The sequence below is a fragment of the Harpia harpyja genome, chromosome 9 (assembly GCF_026419915.1).
Source record: "Harpia harpyja isolate bHarHar1 chromosome 9, bHarHar1 primary haplotype, whole genome shotgun sequence".
Classification (NCBI taxonomy): domain Eukaryota; kingdom Metazoa; phylum Chordata; class Aves; order Accipitriformes; family Accipitridae; genus Harpia; species Harpia harpyja.
Genome location: NC_068948.1, coordinates 9602492 through 9615428, shown reverse-complemented (window position 1 = coordinate 9615428; position 12937 = coordinate 9602492). Strand labels below are relative to the sequence as shown.

Sequence of the window (12937 nt, the reverse complement as noted above, 5' to 3'; positions counted from 1 at the left end):
CAAAGTGCTAACTTATAAATTGGTGTGATTAACAGAAGATGTCACCATGAAAAAGTAGCAACATTAGCAAATACAAAGCCTTTTTCCTTTTCTTCAGTCTGTACATTTCTGTCACGCTTCATCCAAAGCAAAGTCACATACCTATTGTTTCAGAAATTGCTTGACTTTCAAAGGAAAATTTGCATCCTTTCTCACTTCCTTTTTTCTGGGTTTGTTAACAGCAGCTTTTATGTTACCGTTGCTACAGTATTGGCCCAGTTAGTGTAAGAAAAACCACTCCACAACTGAAAGAAGGAAAAAAGAACCATCACATCCACCCAATGGAAGGGATCTTTGCTGCAGTCTTTATAGGAACCTCTGGATAACATCACTTTCACACTCTGACTCATTCTGTGCTCTTCATTTTCATCTGGTATCTGCTGCCCCAGAGGAGTCAGGGGGCCATGAGGTTTCCAAGTGGGCCCTATTTCCTTTCCATATAGGACTGCCCACCACAGTTTCTCCACTTTGGTGAAAATGAAGATCCTTCTCTTCCAAATCAATAGAGCCCAGACACTTCCCTGTAATTGCTCAACACAGCAAAGCTTTTAAACAAATACTTAACTTGAAACTCAGGAGCAAGTCCAGCAAGTCATGTAACCATGTGGCCAGTTTCCCCTGCCATCAATTATACCTGGCATACCAGTATACCAGTTAAGCAAATGCTTAACATACATATATGTATGAGACTCTTTATGAATAGCAACAAATACAAATCGCGCATTTAAAACTGAATGTATAAGGTAAAGCTCCTTTAAGTCAAAGAACTTAAATAATCTCAGTAACTAGAACTTGTATTCAAAAACTTTGGACTCTGCTGCTGATGTCTGCAATTTTTAGGGACCTGAAAATTCACTAAATGAGCAACACAACACGAAAAAACAAATCCAATCAACCAAGAAATATGAATAAGGCTATTGTCTTGCATGACCTCACTACCCCAGAAACTGAGCATCAGAGAAGAAAAATCTTCATTTAAACTAGCTTTAAGATCAACTAACATTGAATAACTCTCCTGGAAAAATACGATGAGTCATTTCAGTTCTTTAGACAGACCCCAGTAGATGGCATCAGCTGGCCAGTAAAGTCATACAGGCTTCTTTTCACTTAGTACAAAAAAACTAGAGCATGAGGAGGCACTTATTAACAAACAAGATAATTTTTACTTCCACAAGAAAAAAGCTAGCCACTGAAGGACAAATGCAGGCATCCATTAGTTTGGTTCTTTTGAGAAAAAGAAATAGATCGTTGCTGCAGAAAAGCTATGTCCTATACACAAGATCTTATTTTTACCTATGAACATTATAAAGTGTGACAACACTTGCTTTATTGCAAGTGGGGATATTTCTCCCAGCTATGGGATCTATCCCGGATATTATATGCTGTATCTGGCACAAATGGAATCCTGATTCATGACTTGGAATCTAGGTGCTACTATAATACAAATAGTGTTACTTATTAGTAGTACATTTGTAGAAGATGAAGTAGAGTTCAAAGAAATTGTATAGAGAATAAGTCCAGATCATTAAAAATTACTATATTGACCTCTCATAGTTGGAATATAAAAATGCTTATGGTTGCTATTTGATTTAAATGAAAAAAAATATAGAAAATAAAATGAACCAGGAGCTGATCTTCCTTAGCTAATAAGGGGTCTGGTTTTTACACCTATGCAACAAATGAAAAAGACAAAGGTAGATGCTCTACCATATCTTGTTTATTGAATAGAGTTTTCTCTCTCATGCTAGTTTTCAAAATGAGCTGTGGAGTTCTTCTCTTGCACTTTGGATTAGCTAAAATACTTCTAGCACCGAATTATTTATCATGCTACTTGAATTTGCTAATCATTCTTGTAATTAACTCCCTAGATCCTATTTGCAAACTCATTGTTATCATCTATAGAATGATATACCTAGAAAACTGCTTTTCTGTGATTTAACAATCTCTTGATTAAATTCTATTTACACCTGCGGCAAATAATGAAAAGGTACCTTAAGGTAGCTTTCAATTTTCTCAGTTCTTTATTCATTTCCTCAAAAGCCAGAGGCTTTGTAATGAAAAGTCAGTCAGCTATAGTGAATGAGTAACAAAATGCTGTTGTTCACAGTACATACATATCTATGTAACTTTTATTAATGATTTGTGCTTTTCACTTTAAAGAGTGTGATTTAGTCATTCACTTAAGAATGAACCTAATATTAACCACACGAGCGATGCTGCTAATGTGTTTATAAGTAGACAGATTCCATATACTTTATTGGACCTAAAGCAGCATTCAGGTCACCGAGCCAGAAACAGGCACAACTGAACTGCTAAGGTTATCTCACAAATCTGGTGACGTGGTTGATAGGAGGATTTTAAGCCTCTGACAGGGAGCGAAGTCAGGTTGGCACTTACTCTCCTGCACTAAAAAGAGCATCTTCCACTGTTACTAAGCAGCTTCCTTCAATTGCCTTTTCCTCCCAGAACGGAGGAGCATTTCCCCTACTGAAAACACTGCGCACACCAGAACCTGGGCAATAACGCTGCTCGGCAGAAGAATTAAACCAGCCCTTGTCCCTCAGTGGCCCTGTTAGGGAGGAGGAGGGCAAGTCCAAAGCGGCAGCTCTGCACGCTGACCGCCTGGGCAGCCATGGGACACTCTTTCTCAAAGTGGAGCTTGGCTGGACACCCTTCTTACCGCAGCTGCTGGTACAGGGACCAGGTATTAATCCTCCTCCAAACTAAAGGAAAATTTCAGGATTCCAGAAGCACTCTCCTCTCTGCACACCCACTGATGTACCAGGCAGTGGGCCGGTACTCCTCCTTATTCCCTCACGTAACAGTTAACTCTGGGGGCCCAAAGCAGGTGGTGGTAAAGCAGAGGAGGAAAGCTGGATGAAACAAGCTGCCTGGTGTTATTTAATCCCATTTTCTGAAGATATTTTTTAACTCACCAGTGCATTCAGCATTCCCTCCCAGGTACCTGTTAAGTGGGACTAAGTTTCAAAGGTGGTTTTTTTTCACAATATAAGCAGTAAATAAAAATATGCTAGATACGATGAATGTTGGGATGTGTCTGCTTTTTGTCCATGTATCCGGCTCCAATTGACTTCTTATTTTAATGCACCATCATGCTATGTAAACTTTCCTTTACAGCTGAACTCAGTGATATCATAATGTAGAAGGAAATGAGCTATTCTGAATCAACAGTATTAACTTCTATTTTTGGAACTAGCTGAACATGTGGTTCACTTATCACTATTTGATAACTTTTTTGATGATTTATTTCATGTATGGTAAAGCAAAACTATCAGATTTAGTATTCCCACTTACTGAGTACTATACGCTTTTTAATTCTTACATCCAAAGATTTCATAGCACCTTATAGCTAAACATGTGAATATTTTCTTTTCCCTCTTGCAAAATGATTTACACTGCTTCCTGCTGCTCCAATTGTGATATAACAAACGAATATTTTTAGAACTATTTTTACATTATTTACTGTTATAATAAACTCCATCTTTTAACTTTAATCAAAACATTTCGAATGCAGTCCAGTAGGTGACTGGCTGTTTTGATTTACTTTGCTGGAGACAAGCTGAAATACTTCAGTAATAGGAAGGGAGGGGTTTTATTTCACTGTCTGTTAAGAAAAGGATTAAGCAAATTAGCTCATGAAATGGGAAAAACACTGGAAGAACTAGATGCATACATCTTCCATTCACATCATGCCTTCACTTAAAAAAGTAAGCAAGCCCACAGGCTGTTAGAAGTATAAAGGGATGTGACTGACAGCTAGTCCAGATGTTGGTGGTCAAAAGTTTTGCATCAAACACATCTTTCAAATAAGTTTTTATGACAGCTTCTCGTACACTTTCAGGGACGTGTTTGTGAAGTGTTTTCTGCATGGTGTATGGTACACAGGTACGAAGTGAGTTCAATGCATTCTGACACCAAGTTTTTGCATCTCTACAGCCGTGGGCATAATGTAATAATCTTAAAGGCAACCTTTGTGTGGGCAGCTGTTACAGGACATTTTGATAGATATTTCCCTTCCTTGGGTATTTATTTGAAACGGAGATTGTTTTCTAGCATATGGTCTGGGTCTCGTGGGTAGAGAGAAGGAGCAGAAGATTGTCAAACAGGGAGTATATCTGCCTTTACTCACAAGTGGCAACTGAAATATTACGCCTTTTCTCCAGGTGTTTCTTAATGAGGTGGGCATGTCTACCCTCACTTCACTAGCTTTCTCAGACAATGGAAAACTATTTATAAGGTCTAAATAGTATCATTTACATTTTGTATCTTGTCTGATTTCCTCACACCACCAACTACAAGAATACTGCAGGGCAAAATAGTAGCCATATACAAGTGCTTTTCTTTCATAGTTAAAAAAAATATTAAAAAGGACACTATTCCATTTGAACCTGTCTGAACTGTCAAATTATGTTGTTGTGTACAAGCACTACTCATGGTGAAGCTATTTTGCAGATATAAGTAATTGCTTCTTGTAAATTATTGTCATTTAGTTCCAGGGAATTCATTTTAGTTTCTCTGATCACTCTCCATTTTTCTCTTTCTCCTCATTGGTCTGTTCAGATAATACATTATAACAGTCATTAAAGGACAAGAACAAGAGATTACAGTAAAAAGCAATAAAAATCATCATCTTCAGATTTGATTGCCAAAACTGGCGAATATCTGGTTAAATATAAGAGAGATGCTGATCCACATGAGTTTTAGCATCAGGCACTCAACGTGAACTTTAGGAATGATAGATTCTTCATTTTCCCTCCACTTTCAGATACACTTTAAATACACACAAACACAGAAGTAGAAACAGGTTTTCTATTATGGGATACTCCACTGAATCATTTTGAAGTATAGAGGAGAGGTTGCCCATAGACTGCTAAAAATTAAACTTCCATCATGTGCTTCTAGTCTTACAAAACAGCATAAAAATACAGGTAGTCTTCTCATTTCAAAAGGTTGAAACAGGGAGAGTTGCTTTTGGTCAAACCTAATCATCACGCAGGAACATTTAACTAAAAAAAAAATTACGGTACAGGAAAAAAAAATTACTGTGATCATTACTATGATGTTCTTCAATACAGAAATTAGGCATATATTTTTATTAACTCATTTATATTAAGCATTTTCCTGCAAAAGCTTTTATCGCTATTAGAAAAAATAACTCACCTCCTGTTGCTTCATATTCATTTGTGCTTTAGAAGTACATAGAATTTCTCACCTCTTCACAATCTCAGCATGCTCTATACATCCACAGTATGTCTCAGGTGTACCAGACTGTGTGACGGCTCTGTTCCAGTGCAAAGTCAGAACATTAATTTAAACCACAAATGGACCAAAATGCTAGAAAACATATCCAAACTGTGATTTACCTTGTGCAACTTGTTCAGAAGGATGAGTTTCTCAGTCAGGCAAGTTTGAGCCTGAGCAATGCAGATGGAGTGACCTAGGGCAGAGCATTCAGGGTCCCCCGTGGTTTACAGTGACTGTTCTAGGCTGGTTTCCAGGCAGATGAAATCCGTCCTTTCTCAATCTACACATATGTCTGTTCATATGTTTAATCCTATGTAGAAACTGGGGTTGAACTCTGGACCATTATCTAATACTAGACAGTATTCAGGCTGAAAATGGAAGTACATTTACTGCCAAATTCAGACAGCTGTTACCCTTGTATCAAGAGTCTTTAACGTTTATACCCAAAACCTTGGATTTCAATTTTTTCACAACTATTCAACTTTGAACATTTAGGATGAAACTTCTTACACTGTTCTCAGTCTTTGACTGGAGTGTTTAATGTAATTATATACCAAGAAGCACATGATTTGTCAGCTGTACCATTCCTTTAAATAGTTACCTAGAATCAATTTATATTTAAATCTCTCTCCTTCCATATCCATAAGAATTTGTGCTAAATTTCTTTCAGAAGTTGGCAAAACATTCTATATAATTGAAGTTAAAAATCTCCATTTATTTCTAATTTTAGATGGAGGTTTTATTGCTCCATATTTGAAACATTTATATGCAATGAATATGTCAGCTTTTTAGCAGGCTATACTATATTATTTGCTTTCAGGCAAACACAAAAATGTAAAGTATTTCTGCCTTGTAAGCCTTCATTTACATTTAAAGAGTAATTTTAAGATAATAGGATTTTGAGAATGGAATTTAGCCGTGGACTAGCTCTTTGCCAAGAACTGTTCTGTCTCCTAAGCAGGCAAGACTGCTGCTTCTTGGTAAGAATTTTATTTAATTCTGTGTAGATGACTACAACAGAGTCACAATGTGACCAATAAGGGTGACACTGAAATTTAGTAGAAAGATGAGAAATGCAATAATAAATGGAAACATGCACTGCCTATGAAATTAAGGTGATAGGACTGAGTTAATAAACTACTTGATTCAATGCTGAAAGACTCTTTCTATGGAAAGAATCCTGTCTTTCTATGGAAATAATTTTACTGGCAATTTAGTAGTTTCTCAGCATCCTCTGCATTTCTTTGTTTCACTTACAACTAAGATGATTTCCTAAAATGAACATAGAATTGAACAAATCTTTTGGATAGTAACCAAACATGCTTTTACTCCTCTAGTATTTTCTGTTTGTATGTGTTGAGAGTATTAATAGTTTCATCCACCTTGAATCTCAACCCAAAAAATTTTGCATATTAGCAAGCTAGACTTACTTGGACTGCTTGATCTGGTACTGTACAAGTCATTCATACATAGACCAGCACTGTGGTAGAAGTGTATCAGGATTTGCTGAAATACAATCTAGTGGTTACCTGCTAGTTACCATCTCTCAAATGAAACTGTTACTTGACTATGTAATCATTTGTAGTCTATCCAGCCTGTGAGTTTAAACTACTCCTGTTCGAGGTGGTTAAGTGAAACTCTGCAGCTATGATGTGAAACTGCTAGAACACCCAACCCTGCATCTTGGGAAAGCTGAGAAAAGCTTTTAAAATCTCCTCTTGTATACAAGTATCTTTGTCAGCACTTCTCATCTCTTTCAAGTTAAAGTTGTAAGGTTAGCTTAGTCCACTTTTTGCAACGGGTCAAAAATTGCCTGCTTGGCTTTGCACAGAAATGGAAGAGGAGCTTTCATCATCAATATTGCCTCTCAGCTGAGGGCTCTAGTTCTTCAAAGCTGCTTTGCTGCTACTGCCCCACCTCCGAACGTCATAGTTCATTTCATGGAAAAACATCAAACTGATTAATTTAAACTACTATTGAAAATACTTTAAACTAGCAAATGTTAAGGAAGTTGCATCTTAATTTCCATTAGTTCTTAGCTTTCATCCAGTCTAGAGAGACGTAACTTAAACAATACGGATGTGTCTCCAGCATAACAATGAGACACTGTCGGGATGAGTTAGAGATAGTGCTGAGAGTGAGTTTAATGAGAGTGAGTCATTGAAGCAAATAGACCCTTACATGTACAGGTAGGCATAGATTTGCACAATTCTTTTTGTTCTTATACTTGTAGCTTAATAGAGTTGCTTTGGAAACCTGCAGTAGTTTGGCAGAAGTTTGTCATATCCTGTATATTTTGAAAGAAATAGGCTCATCAGATTGGTATTTCTTTCATGAAACTTTGCTTTAGCAGACAATTTCCAATTCATTCTAAGTAGGTATTCCTACACCATCCCAAGCTTCATCCTAACCACATTAAAACGAAGAACTGACTTTTCCACTGTCTATCAGTAATAGATCTGTGGATATAAGATAAAGGTGAAACTGCGACTGAGATCCGGGATTTGAATTCCTTTGCAACTGTTAAATCAATATTTGTTTATCCAGCCAAAAACTCATAAGGGTTCAATATAAAAAAAATAAAATTACTATACTTACACTCAATCAGAGCTATAGCAACTTTATAGAGTCATGTCCCCATGCTTCTTTATGTAGTTTTTCATCCTAAATTTTATTTAACTCCAGTTTAGATAGAGTGACATCTAATAAAAAGATATGCCTGGTTCTGGAATGAGTAAATTCTATCTTACTGAAATCCTTAGGGTATTTTCATTCCTTACAGTGAAAACAGTACCATATCCAATAATTTTAAGAATAATTTTGTGAACCTTACATTCAGTTGTAACCATCTAGAGCACTTTTAATGGATTTCCTATGGTAAACGTTAAGCTGAATTTTACTCACAGGAACTGATTGCCTTAGTCATCATTTCATCAGGCAATTTCAACATTAGCCCTTATACACCGCAAGGAAAAAATATGAGCAACAATAATCTAGTTATCTAAATAACTTGCTGTCTGACTTTCCATCTTGATCCTGTACAGAACTGTCACAATTGGGTTAGCAGAAACCTTTTTTATGTTCTTACACAAACTTGTTGAGTAATAGTTTTTATAATATACAGGGCATTTATCTTTCATACAGTAAAAAATATTAATGTTTTGCTAATACTTAGAATATCAGTCTACTAATTCAGAAGAATAAACTGAAAAGATATGGGGTAGAAATATAATCATGTGAAATGTATTAAAATACTTCCATTTCAGTGCAGATTTAACACATAACAACATCCTATGCATGCTTTTGCATAAGTGTCAAAAGGATTCTTCTTTGGGTTCTTTTTTTATGTACTTGTTTTAATGCAGCTTGGTAAAGTGAATATTCTAGCAAACTGAAGAGATTAGGTCTGTATATGAAGAAGAAGCTAAACTAATATTTTGTGTATGTTTGGAGTAAAGAGCAAGCAAACGTGAAGTTTAGCTTGGGAAACAAAAAAAGGAAATCAAATCAGCCCTCTCAGGAGATAACAGTAATTCAAAACAGATACTTTCTTTCAATTAATCTCAATACCTTTAGACTAACTGATCCTAAGAAAAAACCTTTTCATTAAGGATTATCTGTCTCTCTTGCAGAGACATTATTGAAGATTAATGAATTTAATGAAGAGCCCCATGTAAGCATCAAACTAAGAATTCTGTTGCTAAGACAGGGCAGCTGACTTCCTTCAGCATCTAATCCTGAGCAGGTGAGCATATTGTTTAATGGATAACTGTTGTCTCTGAATGGCAAACTCGTAAAAAAACTTGGCCTGTGTTTCCAGGCAAGAAAGAAAGTGAAAGTAAAGACAATTAGTGAATTGTTGTCAATTTTTACAGAAGCTGTTGCTACAAAAATGTTTAAAGCAAATTGTGGAGAAACTCTTACGTATCAACCATTTACGTATTTCTGAGACGCTGTGCTGTTTTTCTTAGGAAAAAAAAGAAAAGCATTGTTTTTTTTCCTATTCTAGTTGATATTTTTCTTTTGATTCAGTTCCAAAAACATTTGGTGGAACAGCTTTCCTTTTTCTTCCCAACTTACTTTGGCTGACATCTGGAGTGCTGAAATCTTCCAGCTTTATCCATTACAGGATCACACTAGCACTGCAGTCCTCTGTGTGCTTCCATAGATAACCTGTACTCCTGCTTGACAGGCTGTGTTATCTTTGGAAAGGGTTACATGCACTCGGGTTTACTTGAAAGAGAGAAGTGGATTGAAGTGGTTTATCAGCAATGACAATTGAAATTAAAGCCTTAAAGCTGGAACCTCTACACCTGTAGCTGACTCAGCCTGTGGATTGTCCCACCACCAGAAGGGTATACTACAAATAGGTGTAGCACACTAATGAACCAAGCTTTCAGAGTCTCTGTGCAGCTGGAGTAAAATCTAAATTCCCCAAAGTGCTGAAAGTGACAATTGTTATGTTTCTTGGACAAAAATAATTACTGTCTGAGACAGAACTCTTGAAAGTTTAGGTCTAGTTCTGTATTGTTCCCTCAGAATCTCAGCTCTTGATTGCACACCTCAACATGAGATACACAAGTGTTTTTTCATCTCAGATAGCTAAACAATATGAGCCTGGGTAAGGCACCAAATACTTTTTTTCAGCACTGAGATTACTAGAAGAGCTACAACTGCTGTGATATGTACTTGGGAAATTAGGTAGATAGAAATGGCGCATGACTATGCAGAGGCAGCAAAGCAGATGTCAGACAGCAATGATTTACTGCCATGGTCTAGCTGTGGTCAACACAAACCAGAAACAATGAAGAAAAACCTATTGGTAAGCATAAATGCAGTCTGATAATTTTGAGTAATGCATTATTTCTGTTTTATAAAAAAAAGGAAAGCTTGACTTGATATCATGTCGTTAGAGTTACTCAGAATTCATAAAACTTGAATGACTCAAAAACTATGCATAGCTTGGAAATATAATATGCATTTAGCTAAAGACAACAATACTGAAGCTATTGTTTCTGCCTATTTCAGTCTTTAAATAATGAAAGATTTCACCTGCCAAAAGTCAGAAGAAAGAAGGGAACTAAAGAGAGACATTTCACCCTCAGCTGAACTCTCTCATTTATCTGGCATCAAGTCATCCCCTTAATTGCCTGTGAATTTCCTCAGGGGTTTAATATTATTTGGGTTTAGTCCATAAAATTGTCAAAAATCCAGATGTTTGAGGTAATGCTCTATTGACCCTAATCTTTAGTATCAACAGATATGCTGTATTGATTTCAGGATTCCAAATGGTCCCTTTTCCCCCTTACTCCCTTTCGTAGAAATAGAGAATCAGTTATGCCTAGCTTCTGTTGGTCAAATTGCAATGTGATTGTCTTTTTTTTTTTTATTTAGCAACAGTAAAAACATGTAATACATAGCAGTATTGAAAACTATACCATTGCATTAACAGAGTTTAAATGAATCCAATTACTCTACTTTAGAAGCCAAAATAAGACAATGGTCTGAAGCTTATTTCCTACCACAATCCTGTATCTTCTACAGATACTTTTTACCAGACTTAACAAATGTGCCAGCACAGAGCATGAAAATTTCATGTGTAACCTATCCTAAATAGTTTAGTTAGGCTTTACTTTTAAATATCTGCTCTTGTCCAATATAGAAAAAGGTATTGAATATCTACTAGTCAATCCTGTCTTCTCAACAGAGAATAATGAAACTGAATTTTTACTATTGATCTCTGGAAATGAATTTTAAGTTTTCTACACAGCTTCATTTAGTGAGACCACCACTTTCAGAGATGAGACAGATGACATTTTGATAAAAGTGTGCCTGCAAATTTTGGACTGTGTTTTACTCACGTATGATAAAAAACTATATCCAATAAAGCAGAGGTAGTACTTGCAGTTGAAAACTGCAGTGCGATTAGGTAAACATTGGGAAGCAACATACAAAAAGTAAGTTTCTCAGTGGAATTCTTTGATGCCTCAATTCTTAAATGCTTCATTCAGATGTTTACTGGGCAGGCATTTGGCACTTTTAAGTTTCTATCCAAAAGTTGAGGTTCTGAGAACTTTGAAATACTCTAAAAAAATCTTAGATCAAGCTTGCTGTTTGGCCTAGGCCAAAAACCTTTAAATCTTTAAGCAATTCTGATGAAAGTAATCTGATTTTACTAAAACATCTGCAGAAGAACAGAAGTCACATAAAAGAAAAAAGAAGTCCCTCCCCAGTAAAAGGCCTGATACCGCTACCCATTGTATCTGGGGAATCTCTCGTTCTGAATTCTGATATAAATTTGTAGCTTCCAAATGGGTAAACTTTCAAAAGCTTTAATGTGATGTAAATGGAAGTGTTCACATCCTATTAACTCTGTAGTGAAAATAAAGTTCATCCATCTAAATACTTTTTCATTTGTTTGATTTTTCTTCTCAGCATTTCATAGGAATATATGTATTCTTACAGAAACCATTGTCTCTTTCTGAGGACTCAGACTAAGGACAGTTATTGTGGTTTGGAGTGTGTGTTAGAACTAGACCATACAAAAGTGCCAGTGGCATGTAAAGATAGATATAAAAGTAATACATTCTATTTTTTGTTTGCTTGTTTTCTTCCATGATTAGTGGCTTCATCCTTTCCTGAAATAAGGATTCTGCTGGAAAAACTTCTTTGACTTCTTCTAGTATAAATTAAAAATTATCTAAAATAATTAATTGTGCAAATACCTGACTCTTTTTCCATCAGTTTAATGGTAAGCTAAAAAAAAAGAATCAACATATTGGACATTTAGCTGAACTAAGTGTTTGGGGCATTTGAACTTTTTAGGTTTTTTATTTAGTTTTCAATCTGTTTTAAACTTAGAGCTAATAAAAAAGGGAATTTTTTTGCTATCTTTTATTTAGATTTTTTTTTCACACCTTTTTACTGAGACAATTTACTAAAACTGACTCAAATACATGGAACATTTCTGATACATTGAAGCTAGTTTTCAAGAAAGTTGCTATCAAGTGTCTTCGCTAGCTTTACCCGTAACCTTTAGAAAAAGGCTTTCTGAGTCAGAAAATACTGCAATAAGCTTGGTTTTCTGCTCCCAGCCCCCAGCTTTTAGTAAAATTATCATATTATCATAAGTATTCTACAATGCTGGGTTGGAATAGTAGTGGGGTTTCTTTTGTACTGGTAAAGATTGACCACAGACTATGACAAGAGCATAGATCCCTTCTTGCACAGTGATGTCAAGGATTTTCCTCTGCATTAAATGTTAATTATGCCAATTATTATGCTTGATATGCATATTGACTACATATACACATGAACATATATCTCTATATATGAACATACCATATACATGGTGTGTTTAGAATTTTCTCATTGCCAATATAAATATTTCTCTATTACTCTTTCAAGCAGAAACATAAAGTAAAACAATACAAATCGTATAGTTTCCTATATAGCATGTATTTTTTTATATATAATATATATATAGCATATATTTCCAGTATAAATTGTTAAAATAATTTAAAAGAAATAAGGTTATGTTTTGCTTTTTGAAAACATTGTGACATAAGGACAAAATTCACAAATTTTTTCCTAAGCAGTCTCTAATGTCTGGCATTGGTGTTCCAGAAAGGTC

General features: G+C 35.6%; 1 long non-coding RNA gene across 1 annotated transcript in view; it reads right to left on the bottom strand.

Moving 5' to 3' along the window:
* The window catches only part of LOC128146615 (uncharacterized), a 52290-nt gene extending 46776 nt beyond the window's left edge, over positions 1-5514 (bottom strand). Inside the window, exons 1-2 of the long non-coding RNA XR_008236794.1 lie at positions 5424-5514; positions 5221-5341 (exon numbers count right to left, since the gene is read on the bottom strand). This is a non-coding gene — a long non-coding RNA (uncharacterized LOC128146615). The remainder of the gene's footprint in view (positions 1-5220; positions 5342-5423) is intronic.
* Positions 5515-12937: the final 7423 nt, after the last annotated feature.